Consider the following 20,187-nt stretch of genomic DNA (forward strand, 5'->3'; position numbering starts at 1 on the left):
TTCTTCTGGGATAAAAACTTTTTAATTAGTTTGCTGTGAATGCTAAGGTGTGTTTTATTTGGTATCTTTCTGACGATTCCTGAGGTTGCATAAGCACTCAAAAAGGTCTGTCTTTCATATTCAGAACATTTGTGTTGTGATCTTGGTGTTTTGTTTTTTTTTTTTTTTTTGTCAAGGAAAGAAAACATCCTGTCAATCTGACAGAATTCCACTGTTTCTGGGCCTTTGGGTATTTTTTTTAAATTTTTTTTTATTAGTTACTTATTTTGGAACTGGGAGTTTTTCATATTAAAGCAGATTTATGTCCTGTTGTGATGACCCACAATGGGTCGTCACGTCTGTGTTCTGTAATTCTCATCATTTGCTGATGTCTTTTCTTCTGGGATAAAGCAAAGACATAGACTGTATGTTTTTTGAAAAAAATTAACTTGGTTGACTGTTTGAGATGTTGTAGACGTCTGTAAGTGAAGTAATGTGTAGGCATTCATGAAGTGTGAGTGTTTAAAAGAAGAGATTGACAGCAGCAGGGGGAAATCCAAAATGAATCTAGGCAACCTTAAGAGCAAGCATTAGCTTGGTGCTAAGGCCGCACCATGCAGTGACACAACTTAACCTGGTACTTGTTTGTTAAGAGAAATAAGGACTGCAAAAACCATGCAGCATTGTTGACATGCAAAAGAACGCTGAAGATTTGAAGAGCACTTAGCTGACATGCCCTTGTCTTCGGGGTCACCACAGGTAATTCTGGCAGAAATATTTGTGCACAGATATCTTGATACTTGCAAGTATGTGTGTGCAAGTTCAGGTTTTGTTTAAAATAGAAATCAACTTCTTGCCTCTCTATGATCACTCAGTGTATCTGACTTAAAAAAACAAAGTTGAAGATGACTTCAGGGTTTTTTTTCTGGCTAGGTGCTTACTTGTCAAATAATAATAACAAGTGATAATGTGTTAGTTAAATATTGACGCCGTGTTGACTGGCAAAACCTGTCTCTGTGTAGGAATCTGTAGGAACAGCTGTTGGGCTCCTTTCCTCATCCAAACTGCTTGATGGTTTTCCTGACATCGGTTTGCATCCTTTATTGTATATTTAGCAAAAAAACCTCTATTATGTTTCTTCTGTTGTGATGATCTAAACACCAAAGGAATTGTGAGCTGCAGTTTTTCTCACTGGAGCTCCAATCACTGCAGTATAGTTAAATAGTTTAATCAGACAGGTAGAGAACGATGAGTATCATTGAATTTCATACTTCTCATCAGAGTGTGGGGGAAGACTGTTATAATTGGGATTGTTAACGTACCTGTCTATTTGTAACCAAGCAAGCCCAACACCAATCTCCCCAGACGTTGATTCAGTCTAGGGTTTGGTTGTGCTCCGTAAGCTGAGACTGATGCCTTGAATAAAGTTTATTGTGATGACTGGGGTGATCTGAGAGAGTTTGGACAGACAGGTTGGGAAAAGATGTTAAAGCTCCCTCCATGCTGGCACCTGATGGCTGATGACTGTATGGATAAATATAATTTATCATAGCTTTGGATTGTGTTCTTTCTTTTCTACCAGCTATTAGTCAGAGTATTTGGAGACAACCTAGAACTAAAACACACTAGAAAATTTGTCCAGACATCTGCTAGTAATGACTGAGAATGAGGTTAAATCAGTCTGTGTTTGGTACATAAAAATCTGTAATTCTGGTTTGGCAACTCAATGAAGTTTTTGAGAAGTATTAATCTGGGGTTTTATTAGTAGATCATCTGTCCTTCTTACAAAAAATGATGGCAAGTCCAAGAGAGTTTAGAAAGACAGACACTTAAGGGAATGAAAAATATTTTGTAACTGCACTCTTCAGTTGTTTTGTTGTTGAGACCCTCTCTTATAACCAATGTCTGAAGACAAGCAGTTGGCAATTGTGCTTTATGGATGGAACAGCTTTAGTGTGCGTGCAGCTGTGTACATTTTTGACACAAAAGTGTGCCAGCTTGTATATGTCAGTCAGCAGACAGATACTTCTCGGTGTGTCTGGGAACTCCCACTGTTAATCCAGAAAAAGATTGATCAGTTTATTCATTGCTAATAAATGCAGTTGTCCTCACTACCTCCCTAGCTGGTCTTACACTCCAAGGTGCAAGTAATAGGGGCAGATGTATTATCTGGGAAATTTTCCAAATTCATCTTTAGAAAAAAAAGTTAGTCAATAAACACTGACTACACTAAGCAGTGTCCTTCTGTCTGTAACAAAGCCTCCAGCTGCACAGGAAGATGTGCTCTGAGTACACATTAGATGAGAGAAAATCAGGTAAAAAAGAGAATTTTTTTCTGCTAGAACTGTCCTCATGCAACTTCTCAGCTCTTCAAACTGTGAAGAAGTTTTAGGCATCTGTAATATCATTTCCCAAATGATGCAGACTTGATTTTTAATGCTTATATCCCTTGGCGTTCTTAGATACAACAGCATTCATTGTATCTATCAAAATACTCCAAGGCAAGGAAGTGTTAGTGTTCTTGTTTTAGCTAAGGAACTTATCCATCTCCCATCACTATGAAGATTGGGGTATTCGGGTGTTTATATTCATATCTTCCCCGTGACATAGCAAAGTGCGTGATTCTGATTTAACAGAGCTGAAGTTCAGATTTAATCTGAACTGAAGTTCAGATTCTACTTAATGCAGGACTTTATACTTAAAAGGCCCTCTAGAAATGGGTAGAGGATTTTACAAATTATTTATATTGTGTGGTTTGCTTTTATTGGTACAGCTTGTGTGATGTGGATGTCAATCTGGAGTCAGAATGCTCCAGCAACACTGTTGTGTTTATCTTTCTGGTTCTCTAGTTGTTGAGAGAGCTACTATCTATTTTATACAGGGAATAGACAGGCAAGCTTGGAGTTCAAAGAACTGTAAACAGTTGAGTGTCTGAATATCCTTTAAAATTCAAATTATACTTGTATTATCTCTTTAATGACTGACTGTAATGGCTAGGTCCAAAAAAAGCCTAAAGATGAAGGTAATGAGCATGATGGCATGTTAACCTGGCTTTCACCATTAACAAACAGGTGAGAATATTTTGTTCTGCAGGAAAGCAGAACAAAATGTCTTTGTGTACTTTACAGGAGAGAAGTACCAAGGCTTTTAAGTCTATTCTATTCAAGGCAGTTGAATAGAATCCATGGGAAATAGCATGCTGAACTGCTGAAATGTGTGTGGATGTCAATATCAATAACAAGCCGGAGATATATTTATGAGAACTTTTTACCCCTTGGGTTAGGACTTGAGGTGCCTGAATGGATGAAATAAAAACTGATTTAAGGATTTTGATCTGTGTAAACAAACCCTGCTTAGGATCAACTTTGGTTCTAATTTGAGGTGCTACTGTCTGTTCTGGATTTGTAGTTTAGAAATATCTCCTGAGGATTAAGCATCTTTAATTTTTTGTTTTACAGAGAGTCAGGGATGACATTTTTCTTTGAAAACAGGACTCCCTGAGAAAGCATATAAGCACCCTACTGAGTATGGTGGTGGATACTGTGCCTTCAGATAGGAGTGTCACTGTTTAAACTTTGTAGAAAATCCTGTCAATAGTATTTTCGAGAGCAAGTATACTGGATAAAGCTCCTAAGCATGGATAAAGGGAAATTTAGTTTCGAAGTTTTATTGAGCAAATAGATGCCAAACTACTGATTGTTTTAGAAAGGAACCTGTGGGCCCAAAGAGCAACTGATTGAAAATTGAACCTTGAATTTCCTTGACAATCAATGACATCTGAGCTGGGAGTTTCAGGATATAGTTGTCTAAAGTACAGTCACACATTACACAAATCACTTATTGGAATCTTTCCTGTTGCCCATTGCCAGGCAGAAAGTCTGTGGCAGAGCTGATGGGATAGGGCATATTATAGTTAGAAAGGATAGAAATTGCAATCAGTTGGACACATGGATGAATGAGAAAGCTCCTTGACTCCATGCTATGGAGATAGAGCTGGGCTCCATGGGGAGAAACTTGATGCATCCGGAGGGGACTGCATGAGCTGCCCACCGCTCAAAGAGTGACTCGCCACAAAAGAAAGAAACTGCAGAGTAGCAAGATGGCTGTGTGGAAGGGGACATTCCTCCCAGCCTCTCAAAATAAGACTGCTTTTTAAATATAACATTGAACATAAGTTGACAATTCATTGTAGAGGATTTTGTAAACAATATGCATATTCTTTCTATGAAATGGAGCAAACCAAATTCTCCAAGCATGCTTTATTCATTGTTTCAAATGCAGTTTGAGCTTGATGTCAGGAGTTCTAGTTAAACATCCATGTGAGAAGGGTGGCCTTTACTTATTTAATGATAAAATAATTAATTTTGTCAGGTGGATAAAAAAATTCTTTGTGATATTTTAAAAATAATTGAATTAGCTATTAATATTTTAATGTCATTCCTCTTGGATGCCCCTTTTTTTAAAAAAGAAAATTATTCATGTAATATTGATCCAAATGCAGTCCACTCTGAAGAAACTTTTTGTTCTCAGCCTTGCTTTGAATCCAAGTTTTCTGAAATAGGACACTGCACTTAAAAAGAAGTAGGTCTTGCCTGGACTACGTAATCTTTGCTAACCTCCTCATGATGTGTATCAGCTCTGTAATAATTAGAAAATAACTGTATGAGGTAAGATGTTAATATATTAAACATTACAAGCAGAACTTTTTTACAATGACATTTTTAGTGTCATAAAGTGGTCTTAAAAATGTGTATTTTAAAAAAAAAGTATTTCTGCTAGTGTTTTTACTGCCAACTTCTGGCTCAGATACACAGACATTTCTCAGAGTGGGGAATCTTTCCAGTAACGATGTTTCTTAATGAGTTTGCCATGGAACACTGCACAAGCATCGTTTACATTTGTTCTGAGCAGAAGTGCTGAGAATGGCTGTGGTCATTCAGTGTTGCATCTCCCCATAGCTCTTCATCCCAGTGAACTGTCTTTGCAGTAATGTAAAACGAATTCCACTCCATGTAATTTTGAGCAAACATTTGATAGTTGAAGGTGCAGATATTTTTATTAGTGTATGGAGCCAAATAAACACACCTTTTCTAGCATCCTAACAGAAATTTATGGAATGCATTATGACTGAATACCAAGAAAATTAACACGATTAAAGGTCTTAAAACAACGTAAGAGGAAAAGCCAAAAAAATGGAGTAGTTTAGAAAAACAAAGACTAAAATGAAACACAATGATGGCATTAAAAGATATAAAAATGTGTAGCTTAAATGAAGGGAATCAACTTTTCATGTCTACTGTGAGTAAAGCAGCAATGCAGTCATAATAAGCTGAAAATACAGCAGAATAGATTGTAGATTGTATTCCCAGAAGAGTTTTTTCCTAAAAGATTCAGGTTAGTTGAGCAAAAGAATTCACTTTGTGAGAAAAAAAAAAGAAAGCTCTGACAATGCAGATTTTAAAGAATAGTTGGATGAGCATTTGTCAGGAATAACCTGGGTAAAATTGATTCTCCTTTGGAGTAAGTGGATTGATTCTGTGACCTCTAAGGATGTTTTCCAAACATATATCCTATTATAAACTCAGACTAACCCAATGAAACTAGGAAAGATGTTCGTTTCACCAAATAACTTCTAGGAGGAAAGAGCTGCCTTTTTTTTCTGATTGAAAATTTTCTATAAAGAGAGGGAAGGTTATGTGAGTTGAAAAAGTTTTGCTTCTATTTTATTTTTTCTTCTCTAGATATTTTTCAGCATTTCTTTTTATGACTAATGATTTGAGATGGTAAGAAATTAATTTTAATCAATAATCAGAATGATGTAATAGTTTAGGATTGAAAAGAAATCATCCAGTCCAATCTCTTGCTAGACCTGTTTAGGCCTTTGCTTGAGTTTTCTCTCCATATGTAGTCAAGTATATTTCCAAGAATGTTCCAGTTTCCAGTCTGACCAGGCTTTTGGTTAACTTTCCCCCCTTATATCTCTACAAAATTTTCTGCTTTTGAACCTATGTCCATTGCCTCTTGTTCTTTTTCACAATAGAGCTCTAAGAAACTGTGGCTCCATCTTCATTGTATCTTTCTCTGTGGTAATTAAAAAAGACAATAATTTCCTCCATCCTTCCATGCTTAAGACTGAACAAACCTTGTTGTCTCAGCCTCATCTCATATGTTGTGTACTTTGGCTCTCTGACTGTCTTGGTGCCCCTCCACTGGACTCATTCCAGTCTGCAAGTACATTTTTTGTTGGTTTTGGGGTTTTGGGTTTTTCATTTGTTTGTTTAGTTTGTTTGGAGTTTTTGTTTGTTTGGAGTTTTTGTTTGTTTGGAGTTTTTGTTTGTTTGGAGTTTTTGTTTGTTTGGAGTTTTTGTTTGTTTTGGGTTTTGTTTGTTTTGGGTTTTGTTTGTTTTGGGTTTTGTTTGTTTTGGGTTTTGTTTGTTTTGGGGTTTTCTGTTTTGATGCGTTTTAGTGTTTTATTTGTTTGTTTTGGTTTCATTTTGTTTTATTTTGGGATTTTTCTTTTCGTTTGTTTTATTTTTTTTGTTTTGGTTGGTTTTTTTTTTGTGGTTTTTTTTGTTTGTTTGTTTGTTTGTTTTTAATGCCAGAGTACCCAAAACTGCACTGTAGGACTTGCATTGCATTTGCTGGATTTCACAAGGTTTCTGTCAGCCCATTTGTCCAGCCTGTCAAGACCTCTCTGTTGCAGTGTATCCACTGCAGCCCTCTTTTTTTTTTTTTATTGCCTCCAAACTTTTTGATAGCACACTCCATCCCATTGCCTTGGATCCATTTTAATGAATAAAACTGTTAAACAGATTTGGTCCCAGTAGAAGTCTGTTGTAAATGCTGCCCAATGGGCTTTGTGCCACTTATCACAAGCCTAGGAGTCCTACTGTTAAGCCACTTTTTTGCTCAATTTTATAGTCCACCTGTGGTCTACCTATTTCTCCAGCCTGTTGATAAGAATTCCCTAATCTGTAGACACAACTTTACAGCAAATGCTGTTAAATTTGTTTGCTTCAGCCTTACACTAAAAAGATGGAGAGAACTGGAAGAGGAGGACAGAAATCTGACCTTTTTGCTTAGTTTGGCTTTATGTATTCTTTGTCTCCCTGCTGGCATTTTTTCCATTCATAGCTTTTTAAGAATCAGCGTTTTTTTGTTTCATTACATTGAAGTGAAGAAAGTAAACAAGATTTTCTGAGGGAAAAACTATTACAAAAGAAATTCTTACACCAAGCTTTTGAATACTGAGAGAGAAAGAAAGAGAGCACATTTGTTTTGTGGTCTTGAAGAACACACTTTGTGTGTTAGGGAACTTTTAATAATGCCAATCATTTTTCAGACTTTTATATTAAATCATACGCTAAAAAGCTCTTGGAGTACTTGCATTTTGTTGTGTCCTTTCTGGCTAGATTGTTGCCACAGGACTTGTCCTTAGAAATTCTTTTAATTTTTATGCCAACTTATTACATTTTCTCCTCTTGTCTTCACAAAAGAATGATTTGAACCCACATCTTCATCTTCTGTGAAAGGAAGATAAAAATCTCCTATATCAACGTCAAGTGGCTGGCTTCAGTAAGGAGAACCATCCTTTTTTCTGCCTGAGAACTGTTTGCACAGAGATTTTAGGTAGAATTTTATCTTAGTACTTAAAAATGAATTCACAGTTTCATCTTGAAAAACACATTCCTTCCTTTCTTCCTTTTGAATCCCAAGAAGCCTAAAGATAGGGAGAGAGAGAGGAGCTGCATATAGAGAAAAAGTAGTGATCCAGCACAACAAAGTGAACTCTGCTGCTTTATGAACAAAACAACTTAAAACATTTTTGAACATGCACAACAGGGACTTAGGCAACAAATAAGCCAAGCTGATGCTGACCTTGCCAGTGTTACAGGGGTAATATTTTCACCAAGATGAACTGGTTTTTTTAGGCACTGACATACTTTCTATCAGTACACATAGCTGCTTTTTCTTTTTTTAGTGTAGTCACTACAGAGGAGTAAAAAAAAAAAGAATCTCACCTTGTGTATCATTTTTCATATTTACATCTTGCCTTTAATAGATCAACTATGCAGCATAAGCTTTGACACACAATTGCAATTTTTTTAAAAAATCTTCTTAGCATTAGTGCCAGAGTAGATTTTTGCCAGCATTGTGTGACATTCTGCACTGCGTGGTTAAAAACAGTTAAAAACAGGTTTTTTTTGCTTGTGCATGGAAACTTTTGGAGCACATAGTAGTCCCAGCTGTGGAAGTTGTAAGAGCTTTCCCATTGTTATATCAAGCTGCCAGTGGAAAGGCCCTTTCCTAGACTAGAGCATAGTTTCAACTGTCTGTGCAAAACTAGTTACAGAACTGGGTCTGTTGATTATCACAAGCACACCACATGACCTGTACTCTGTACTGAAGAACAGCAGTTTTTCCCCTTTTGTCACAACTCTAGTTAGGCTTTCATTAATTTTATGTAAACATGATTCAGTATTTTGGAATGTAGTGGGCATTCTCTTAGTAGGTGACCAGCCTAAGAATTAGCAGAAGAAACAGTTATGGAAGTGCTGTGTTTTGCTTCAGACACGACATCTTTCTGATTTTCTCTGTGCTTGTTTACCTCCAAGAAAAGATGCAGGATGGAGGGACTTGTTGTGAGGGAGATTGGATAGTACTGAAAATTAAAAACATAAAGAAAAAGTTGGAAGTAGAAGCTACACAAATGCATGATGTTTATTTAATTAAAAAAAAGAAAAAGGAGGCAGTGGAAGGTACCAAGCATCTCTTGATGCTTGTGTACTCTGTGTTAAATGGAGGCTTATTTCACTTCAGTTAAAGTAAGGGCTGAAATAATCCCTAAAGAATCAAAGAAAGAATTTGATCAAAGAAAGAATTTGAAGCAGGTTTGAACATAGAAAAGAGTAGTTCAATGGATGTTCACCTTTTGGAGGTGAGAATACCAGGTTTGAAAGAGCCCTCAAGGATCATCAGGTCCAACCTTTCTTGGCAAAAGCATTGTCTAGACAAGATGACCCAGCACCCTGTCCAGCCTGTCCAGTCGAATTCTAAAAGTGTCCAGAGCTGGGGAATCCACAACTTCCTGGGAACATTATTCCAATGGCTGGTTGTTCTCATTGTAAAAATTTTTCATCTTGCATCCAACTGGAATCTCCCCAGGAGTAACTTGAACCCATTAACACGCATCTTTTCTATGTAACTCTGTAGAAAGGGAGTCTCCATCTTCCTTGTAGCCACTCTTTAAATACTGGGACATGGTGATAACGTCTCCCTTGAGCCTTCTTTTCTCAAGGCTGAACAAACCTTTTTCCCTCAGCCTTTCCGCACATGGCAGGCTTCCCAGTACTTTTATCATCTTTGTGGCCCTTCTCTGGCCCCTCTCCAGCCTGTCCACATCTTTTTTTGCACAGTGGGAACCAAATCTGAACATAGTGTTCCAGGTGTGGCCTGAGAAGCACTGAGTAGAGTGGGATAGTGACTTCTTTATCTCTCCTGGTGATGTCTTTGGTGATGCAGCATCCTGCTTGCTTCGTTTGCCATAGCAGCGTGCTCTCCATTCATATTGAGCTGCTTGTCCACAAGATCCCCAGGTCCTTTTCCCCGGCAGGGTAGATCCCAGCCTGTGCTGCACTCCTGTTTTACATTTTCCCAAGTGCAAGACCTTATAATTTTCCCAAGACCTTATATTTGTCTTTGTTCAACTTCATAAGGTTCTTGTTAGCCCATCTTTCCAGTCTATCTGTGTCTTCCTGCAAGGTGGCTCTTCCTTCCAAAGTGTACACTTTTCTCAGTTTGGCGTCATCGCATCTCGTCAGGGCACACTTGATCCCATCATCTAGATCACTTATGAAGATACTAAACAGCTTTAGGCTCAATATTGGTCTCTGGGTGACCTCACTGTAACAGGTTGCCGGTTACCATTCCCCTCTGGGTGCTGCCTGACAACCAGTTCCCCAGACCAGCCACACAGACCATCGTGCATCAGGTTCTCTCTGAGGAGGCAGTGGCCAGCTGTATGGAAAGCCTTGGTGAAACTGAGGTAGGCAACGTCCACTGCTTGCCTCACATCCACCAAGGAGGTTTCTTTGTTGTAGAATACAGTCAGGTTTGTCACACACAATTTGCCTTTGGTGAATCCATGCTGGCTTTCCCCAGTCATGTGCTTCATCTGTACTTGTGGCAGCCTGCAGGAAGATTCACTCTGTAACTTTCCCAGGGAATAAAGAGTGATGGGCCTATAATTTCCTTGATCATCCTTTAAACCCTTCTCGTAGATGGGAGTGACATTAGCCTTTTTCCAGTCTTCTGGGGTGTCCCCTGATCTCCACGACTTCTCCAAGACTGTGGAGACTGGCCTTGCAGCAATGTCAATGAGCTCTCATAACACCCTCAAGTGGATATTATCAAGTCCCATTGATTTGTAGAGGCCAAGCTCCTGTTCACATACAAATTCTTCCTTTACTGACAGTGGGTCTGTGTTTGCATCAAGCTTGATTTTTGTTCCCAAGGCCTAGGATCCAACGGTGCCGGTAAAGAGAGAGAGGGGTGAAGAAAGTGTTGAGAACTTCTGCCTTTTCCCCATTGTTGGTGACTAATTCACCTCTCTTGCTTAATAGTGGGCCAAAATTTTCCTTCTGATTCTATGGAGAGTTTTCAACAAGGTTGCAGCAAAGAGATATTTGCCACTGTACTGGAGAGATACTTGAAGTGAAATTAATGCTTTCTGGTACATGTTTGGCCCTTATTTACATCATTTTTATAATGGGTTATTTAGTCCAATGGCTTCAGACGTGTTTGACTAATACTGAGCCTTTAAATTATTTCTGCTTTTAAGATACAAATTCCTTCCCATATTGTTATTAAAGGGTGAAGATGTAAATACTGAATTATGTATTGACTAAAGTGTGTGAGGTGTCATGCATTGATTATGATTGCATTGTGAATTTGATCAAGAAATTTTCATAATAATAACATAAGGAAGCTTTTCACCTTCTAATTGATTTTCAGGGTGATTAAATTAAGACCTTGTCTAAGTACGACTGTCCTTATCAATTACAGGCAGAATAGAGAAATTAAAGGATTAAAAATTTACGTGTGTTAAGATTCAGTATTTAAGGTCTAAAATCAATCAGATCATAGACTGAATAATTCCATTATGGAAAAACTATCATTCAGGATTAGACTCTGGTAATTTAGAGGAAAAAACCCAACTGTCTGCACTAATACATATAGAAAAAATTAAGTTTGCAAAATTAAGCACCTAGAGCTCTGGAAATGGAGATAAAATAAGCAGCATGAACTTAATATAACTGTGTTGTATTTATGCGTTATGATGACATGTAACCAGTTGATTAAAATTGTCTTTCCATACGTTCTGTGTATGGTATGGACCAGCTGTTACCTTTTAAAAATTCTTTCTGTTGTGTATATGGCTTTATGTCTGTCTGACTGTACTTATGTATTCTTAAGTATATCACAGAATATGCAGATTTTCTTTTTTCCTGTTCTATTTTCACTGAAGTACCTGAATACTTAGTAATCATTGATATTCACTAGTACAACATTTACAGTACTAGTTTCATTTTATGAATAGGGACCTTGGGTAAAGAAAAAAGAGGAGTGAATGCTAATTTTGAGTGCTTGGTTCTACATAGGTGGGACCTGGGTTTTCAGAGTAGTTCATGCCGCCAACCCCTTTTCAATTAGGACCACTTAACACTTTCACAGATCTCCCGTGGAGTTGTGTAAATGCAAGCACTAAAGAGAATGAAGAGTGGATAACTCTGAAAAGTTTGACTTAAGTGATTTACCTCATATTGAATAAGAATTTTGTGGCAGAGGTCAGGACAGATTTCTCCAGAGTGACATTGAACTATGCTAGTCGTTCACTTTTCATACCCCCTTCCTCTTTCATTAAACATCCACAGAGCACTACATCAAAAAAGACAGGCTTCTGTGCACAAAATCCTTATTTGCTACATGAATTCTGTTTTAGTTGCTGAACATCATAAAATCCTTGAGGCAGATATCTTATGGGAAATGTGTGTTTGTATAATTGTAGACTATATCATTATTCATTCTCTATTTGGGTATGCGTTAATTTTTTGTGGACAATTTTGGTTTTGCATTTCCTAAATTTTGTGTGTTTACTTTTATAGACTTAGTGTGGCCTAAATAGTTATTCTGAACAGTAATTAAAAGAAAAATTCCAGTGTCATAGGAGAATCCCAGACATATCCATCATTTGGAACATTGCTGATGAATACAGATGTCAATGGGTAGAAATCTTTAATATTCATGAAATCTCTCTCTGATCTGAACTATAAGAGACATTGCTGCATTAGATGAACATCTGTATGTGAAGGGTGGAGTAAATACTTTTCTGTTATACTGTGTGTTTACAGCAACATGTGTTTTCAGTTGGGTTTGTAAGGAGAGTTCTTAGTAGTGCTTATAGGTTCTCCTGATTTTCTATTTACCCCTCCCTACCCTGTTTTTTTCTGGGGTTTTTTGGTTGTTTTTTGGTTGGTTGGTTGGTTGGTTTGGTTTGGGTTTTTTTTAAATTTCTTTTGCTTTTTCATATTTTTCCCACAGTTTTGGCACTATCCATGAATTGTTTCTTGCTTTTTCCCCTTCCACCCATTCTTTTTCTTTCATGGTTTTACCATTATAATGCCTTTGATTGTCTTCCTTCTGTGTTCTTCATGGTGTTGTCTCCTTTTTTTTCATATTGCCTGTCACAAAGTAGTAGAAAGTTAAAAAGGCCTTTTTAGTGTTTAGCAAACCATCAAAATTTGGTGTCCAGGACCAATTTCACACAAAAGCCTTCTTAGCCCCTACATTTCGAAGACGCAAAGTCTCCATGCAAATGTGATTTTTCTTTGAGAATTTCACTACCATTGTCTACCTAACCATCCTGCAAAGAGCTACTTCATGACGTTGATAAATTTAGACTTCTACTTTTTTTTTTTTACCTTGGGATAATCACACTCTAACAAATTCACATCTCTGATACATAGAAAGAAGGAACAAAAAACCTTAAATCCTTTTGTTATTTAAGATTACGAGAGCGATGTAAATTAATTGTTCAAATTATTAATGAAAAAGTATTTGGCAAGAAGAAAATATGGTTAGAAAAGATTTTCTTTTTCTTTTACTTACAAAAGTATGTTTTAGAAACAAATTATGCACCGTGTTGAAGTTGAAACATTTTAATTTGGCTAAATCCTTTTTAGTTATTTTATATATGTACAGAGTTTCCGGAGATTATAGTGAGCTTTGTCATAGGAAACACCACACAATACTGTTGACACTAGAATGACATGCTTTCTCACACATTATGTGCTAATATCTTTTTTCAGTAAATGTATATTATTAAAAAAAGATTGAACTTAAGAGTAAAACATACATTTAATTAAATATTGCTTCTATCTTGCTTGTTATTTTGACTTGTAAAGTGTAATCCACTTCCTTGGTTTTTGGGGCTATACATTGCTATATTTTTCAACTATGAACACAAATAATTGTAAAATTATTTATTTTTTTTAAGATCCTTCTACAGAATTACATGAGAATGCACTTATGGGATCTCTATCTTTTCCTCAATAGGTTCATACTTTCCATGAAATGTGCTGTACTTGATAGACTATCCCTAGTAGAAAGTGGAAAATGTAGATGGACAGAATTTTAACTTCAAATAACTGCTAAGTTATCGTGCAGTATAGTAACTGAGAATTCAGAAAGCAACTGTTAGCATAACCATTAGAATGAAAACACAAACCTGCCAAGTAGTATTGCTCTGGTATAAAGACCCTTTAATACAGTGGCAGAAATATATATCCTAAATTAGTGAAGAATTTATTGATCTTGATAGCAAATTGTTGCATGACTTTTTTTTTTTTAATTTAAAGCTATTCTAGAGAATTATATACTGTACTGTAGAAAGATCTCAAAAAGTAACTATACTCTATCTCTGTATATACCCAAAATGAGATTTGACTGAAAGTAGTTAGATCTGTGCCTACTGACTTAAGATCCATAATACCTTAAGATTAATTGGGAGCATAAATGGAGACGCTGACAACCTGGAACCTTGACTGCTTAAAATTGCTGACCCAATTACAGCTAAGCCCTTTGCTGACATCTTAATATGTCTGTTTAAACTGGTAAATCACCACCATTTCGGTATGTGCTAGGGTTGGTCCATCGGATGAAGGAAGATGTAAGTTTAATTTAAATAATTATTGACCTATTATGATCTTTTCGTTTCACTTGTACTGCTCCTCTCAAGGTAAGCAATTATATTTTTATGGTATTGGATGGTAATCAATGTACAGGAGCTATCTTTATTGATTTAAGTAAGGCCTTTGATCTGGTAATCACCAACTATTGCTGCCTAGACTGGCCTTAACTGTATTGGATTTTACTACAGTTTATTTGGTTTTAAAATATACAGAATTTAGAATTGTATTAAGATCTTGCAAGCAAAGTAAAAAAAAAAAATTGGAAATCCAAAAGATTTGACTTCAAAATCTTCCTTAGAAATTGAAAACAGATTATTTTTTACAACCCATGCAGTTTTTTCAATTTTAACTAATTTTAGATCAGCAACCTGATTTTATTTTCTTTAATATCTGCAGATGGTCCTTTTGAGATCAGTTTTACTTAGTGGGAAAAGTCTGGCATTTTAATTTTTTTTTAATTTGCTACTAATATTGGACATTTTTGGGAGGAAGGTTTAGTTCATGGGTTGTTTACTTCATTCTGTCTTATACTGTGAATTCAGAGTTGCAAACTTCTTCCATTTGTGGATGGAAAAAAATCTGAAATTCTTATTCTTTTTTTTAACCAATGTGTGCATTTAGTGCAATTTTTTTAACCAATATTCATATCAATGTGTTAGGTAAGAATGATAATTGAAATATTGGATCTTAATCGTAATTTGCCGGTGGTACCTTGAATATCTTCCAAAACAAGTTGTTCTCATTGGTTTTTTCTCACTCCTCATTTACCTACTTCTTTTTTACCTCTGGCTTAACATTCTTCTCTTTTTTTTTTTTTTTTTTGCCTCCTCTCTTTTGTTTTAATGTATGACTTTGGAAAGCCTGACTAGATACGGGTTTAAACTGTCTTTAGGAAGATGTGAAATTTGTGGTCATTTTTGATCTGCTCCTCTAATGAGTTCCAGGGCCTCTATCCTTCTTGCAAAGGCAGTTCAGTCTTGCTCTGGTGAGCCTTGAAACTAACAGCAGTTGTTGAGAGAGGTCACCAACATAATGAAAAGGGCACTCTTGAGATATCTTGAGCCACCTCCATGGATGGCCATGAAGATTAATATTGGGACCTTACATTTGACCTAATATTCTATGGAGAGCCCCTGTAGTGAGCAGAGCCAGTGAGATAATGTGTTTGTGGCAGAGTGTAAATAAAGCTGCTGCATTCTCAATTTTTTTTTTCCTTTTTTCCCCCATTTTTGTTTTTGGTATGTAAGCTAAAATATTGCAACCTGTTCTTGCTTAAGATCATGAAGGTGAGAGTTGTTGTGACCAGGTGCATTCCTGACAAGCAGTGTCATAATCTCCTTGCTAGTCACAGGTGGAATGTAGCAGGTTTTTGTAGGCTGCTGTCTCTGCCAGCCAGTGCTAAAATGGCTGGAACTTGGTGTTTTTAGCTGTGTTCATGAAGAAGTTGATGATACAGTAGAACTGATAATTAAACACAGCAATGTTCTTTCCAGTCACCACATTTTGTGATTTCATTATCTGTAAAGACCTGTAAATTGTTATTTTGAAATAATTTGGTTTTTCTTTCTTTGTCTACTGAAAAGGCATTTTATTTTTTCATATTTACTCTATTTTGGTTTTAAGAACCATTCTTTGTTTGTAATTTCAAAATTCTTCTGTCAGCATTCTATATTTTTTCTTGTTTCATATTACTAATGGATTTAATTATGCAAGTAGTCAGTACTATGGTTGGCTTAATCCCAGCATTGTTGTTTTGTCACATACACTATTTTTTTCAGTCTGTTGGTCAAAGAATAAATGAGATGGTGAGTAGAGGTTGGGACTGATCGGGAGGCTTGAAAATTTTACCTTAAGCCTTATCGTGATCCCATTTTAGGACTGAGGTGTTCAGAGTGAAGGAGCAGATATACACATGTGAATTTTTTATTTCTAAATGATGGAAGATATCTCTAATGATAGGAGCATATTCCAGTATAGCATTTGCTTTTAAAATAATGTAGGTACTAAAATAAATATAATCCCTGGCATGGCTAAGAACTAAAAATAAAAATGACTCAATGCTGGGACAGCTAATTTTATGTTGGATAAAATTATGGGGATTTTTTCTCCTCTGTGGAGAAAAAAAAAGTTAAATTCCTTGGAACTGTGATAAGCCTTGAAGTCATAAATGACATTTACTTGTCTTTTGTCTGTTCTTTTTTTTTTCTCCTTCTGTGACTGGGGAACGTGCCAGACAGAGGTCTCTTTCCCCATCAGGAGAATTTTTTGTCCTGCTCAACATTTTCTCTCTATGCTATTGCACCTTAGTTTGGAGTACTCTGCCAAATCTAAAACACAGTATAAAAGCTTTAAATATTTATCTTATAGCAGTGACTTCAGACTGGTGTTTAACTCAACTGTAAATCTTGTATCAGATTCTTTTTTGAAACTTTTTGTATTAAGTAGCTGTATGGACAAAATACTAATAATGAACAAAATGTTGCCCAGTTATGCTATAAATATATACTAATATGAAATGTTCTCCTGAACAACCCTAACTCTAAATGTGTTCCCTTGGACCCCCATTGAACGACATGGTATTTTTTAGATTTCGAGAGGGGATTGAGATAAAAGATATCATCTACCTATGGTACAGCACTGCTTATATGATAGGTATTTAATACTGATGATAAGAAAAACAAATTACCACATTTCAAATTAAAACTATTGAACCAGGTCATATCCTGGATATATATGATCTTAGGACTATACTTGCTGATCTGAATTTCTGTCTTCCCACAAGAGTTCAACCAGGTTTCACAGACTGCCAGTGTATTAACCATTCCCTAGTATGCATTGTAGATGGCAGGTGCTAGAGTCTTTGTCATCGTGCCCCAAGGCTAAGGCACTCTGCCTGAAGATATTAGATCAGCCAATTTTATCTGTGCTTATAAAGCTGGCATTTCTATTTTCTCAAGTTTTCCAGGTAGCCAGAGTGAGCTCTGTCATTCTTTCATTTCTTTTTGTTTGACTCATGGGATGTTAATAATATGAAGTTATTTTAGATGTTTTTACTATGTTGCAGTATATTTTTAAACTGATCATATGTAATCTGGAGGAAAAAGGGGAAGCGTAAGCAAAAAAATTCTCTTGGTCTATCGGGTGAATTTTCAGAACAATATATGAGCATTTAGTCACACAAGTCCCATTAATGTTAATGGTCCCAAGCTTTCTTTTATTCATCACAGCACTGATTGCACTCAGTCAGCTCTTTATCAGTTTGAAATATTGACAGTAGGAGGAGGCGTTCCCTTAGCCAGGCCTGACTGTTGCAGTGCTCTTTTAACTTAGTCATCCTGCAAATGCTCCTGTAAATGGATTTATTTCAGCAGATCCAAAATACATCAACCGGATCACCTTACCCTGGTGCTAGCCCCTTTGCATTGGCTTCAGTTTGCAAGAGCATTGATTTTAAACATTGATCATTACTTATATAGCACTCTATGGTTTTGCACCATCCTATTTATTAAACTAACCTGTTACCTTGTGCTGCTGTTAAAGTCCTATCTTTATCTTGTTAAGAAGTGATTATTTTCTCGCTGTGATTATGATTTAGATTATAAAACAAGACTGTTCCCTGAAAAATATGTTGGCTGCAATAACTCAAGATTTGTAAATTTTCTGCTATGCAGCTTCACTTTTCCTTGGTCTATATATAGGACAAGGGGTAATGTTTTTTAACTAAAAAAGGGTAGATTTAGGCTAGTTATAAGAAAGTTTTTTACAATGAGGGTGGTGAAACACTGGAGCAGATTGCTCAGAGTTGTAGATGTCCCGTCCCTGGAAGTATTCAAGATCGGTTTGGACGTAGCTCTAAGCAACCTGATCCAGTTGAAGATGTCCCTTCTCATTGCAGGAGGGGTTTGACTTTGTGGCCTTAGAAGGTCCCTTCCAACCCAAACCATTATGATTCAAAATTCTCCCAGTGCTTTCTGCAATACACATCTAAGAATCTCCATTTAAAATTCTTTGTTCTGATCATACTTACATGCTTAAATTTGGATTAGTGTTATTCTAAGGTGATTAGAGTTGTAACAACTGATTCTTGGAATGGAGTGTGTCCTCAGGGTTTCTCCCAAGTAAAAAAAAAATGTTTCAATAATAAGTAGTATCACATTTTTATATGGACTTTTTTTCTTCCCCCAGCTTTTTAATTAATAGTACTCTTTTATTCTGGTTTACTTTAAAAGTTTCTTGATTTACTAGAAATGAAAGTTCACCAGTAGAGTGGTCACCACTAGCAGAATGCATTAGTTTTGTAGTAAACAGTGGGAATTTTGAAGTGGAGTTTTAGTCCTTGGGGGATTTTATTTTATGCATTTTCAAGTTGTTCAGTATCTTGCTGCAGAGACAGGGAGAGAGGAGGGGGAATCTATTTACACAAATTACAGTCTTTGTTCCCATCAACATTCATAATTGGATGAACAAAACGAAGGCTGGACTGGCAGGTACAACTATCCCAGGTCATATCTTTTGAGCCAGAAAAAAATTATGAAGTGAATTGCAGTACCAGGGTGAAACTTTGTTGGGAAGATTCAAGGGGGTGTGGGGAATAAGTGTTTTTGAGAATGTCTACTATTGGGAAGACTTGTAGAAGGAGAAGAGAATTATCTTGGGATGAGAGTCATCCTTTCTGCAGTTTTGGCACTATTCAGAGTGAGTTCCTTTACAAAAAATTTGCACATTTATTTATTATGTTTTAGAGGTTTTGTTCATTATTTTTAGAAGATGAAGTTTGTTATAAAAACACTGCCTCTGTACTCCAGCTTTCATATTTAGGTGTTTCTCCCATTTAATTTCCTCCTTTAGTATTCTTTAATATATCTTTCATCTGTTTTATATTTTTTCTCTCCCAAATTGTTTTAATTCAGTGATTGAAATATGCCAATTTCAGCTGCTTATTCCAAACTCATGTTAAATTGTCATGTTAGCATCATTAATTTCCAAAAAATTAGGATATGTCTATGTAAACTTGGTTATGCTACTGAACTGCATGCACTAAGGAGGAAAAACGAGCTGAATGGGAATCCTGGGTGAAGCAAAGACTGCATAATTGGTTTTATGCCAGACCTTCCGCTTTTCACATAGGCAGGAAAGGGCCAGGGAAATGTCAGAGGTGGAAATCAGGGCAACACGGTACTTCTGCAGAATTGCAAAGTGACCACCAACTGTAGCCAGCCTGAGAAATGGCCAGTGCTCGAGCTGCTTTAAGACAGAAATGCACGGTTCTTCTGACTTTATAAAACACCGATTGAAATCTTTCTACACGCAAGAGCCTCAGGATTGCTACTGCACGTTACGGGAGGAAATTTGCTGATAGCTCCCAGCCAGTCTCTGCCCAGAGCTCTTACTGTGGGGCAGGGCTGAGCTGGGTGTAAGGCTTCAGCCTTGATAGTGCGATACACCCTTTCTACAGCAGTTTAGGATCCGGATTACCCGCCGGTCCCTGTGCCTGGAAGCCCTGCTGTCACCTGCCTGATGCAGTGGCAGTGTTCCTGCTCCGACACAGCCGAGGGCCACATGCTGTTCAAGATCCTTTGGCCAGCTTTCCTCTATGGAGGAGAGTAACATACATATGCCATTGTATGCTAGGCATGCCTTGCTACTACAGTGACACAGTTCACCCTTTTAGAGACTGTTTAGTTTAATTTTTTTTTTTTAATTTTGGGTTTTTAAGTGCATCTGTAAATATGTTTTTTTGCATTGTTAAGGATGAGGTAATTTTTTGCCATTTCCCTTATAGTGCTCCAGCACTGCAAGCAAAACTTTAAAATAGTCGGTGGGAGTTAAACAAACTGGCTGTCATCTGAATCCTCAGGCAGGAAAAAAAGTGATTTGGAGCCATCGTTACTGCACATGGGCAAGGATTGTTGCTCCTATTTTTTTTTTAATATGGATGTCTTTCTATGAGGCATTGCAA

General features: G+C 36.7%; 1 protein-coding gene across 3 annotated transcripts in view; it reads left to right on the forward strand.

Annotated features, from left to right (window-relative positions):
• The window catches only part of USH2A (usherin), a 378,126-nt gene that overhangs the window by 100,828 nt on the left and 257,111 nt on the right, over nucleotides 1-20,187 (forward strand). The gene's annotated exons all lie outside the window — the stretch shown is intronic.

The sequence above is a fragment of the Pipra filicauda genome, unplaced genomic scaffold, assembly GCF_003945595.2.
Source record: "Pipra filicauda isolate LSUMZ 115617 unplaced genomic scaffold, ASM394559v2 scaffold147_size4022426_pilon, whole genome shotgun sequence".
NCBI classification, from domain to species: Eukaryota; Metazoa; Chordata; class Aves; order Passeriformes; family Pipridae; genus Pipra; species Pipra filicauda.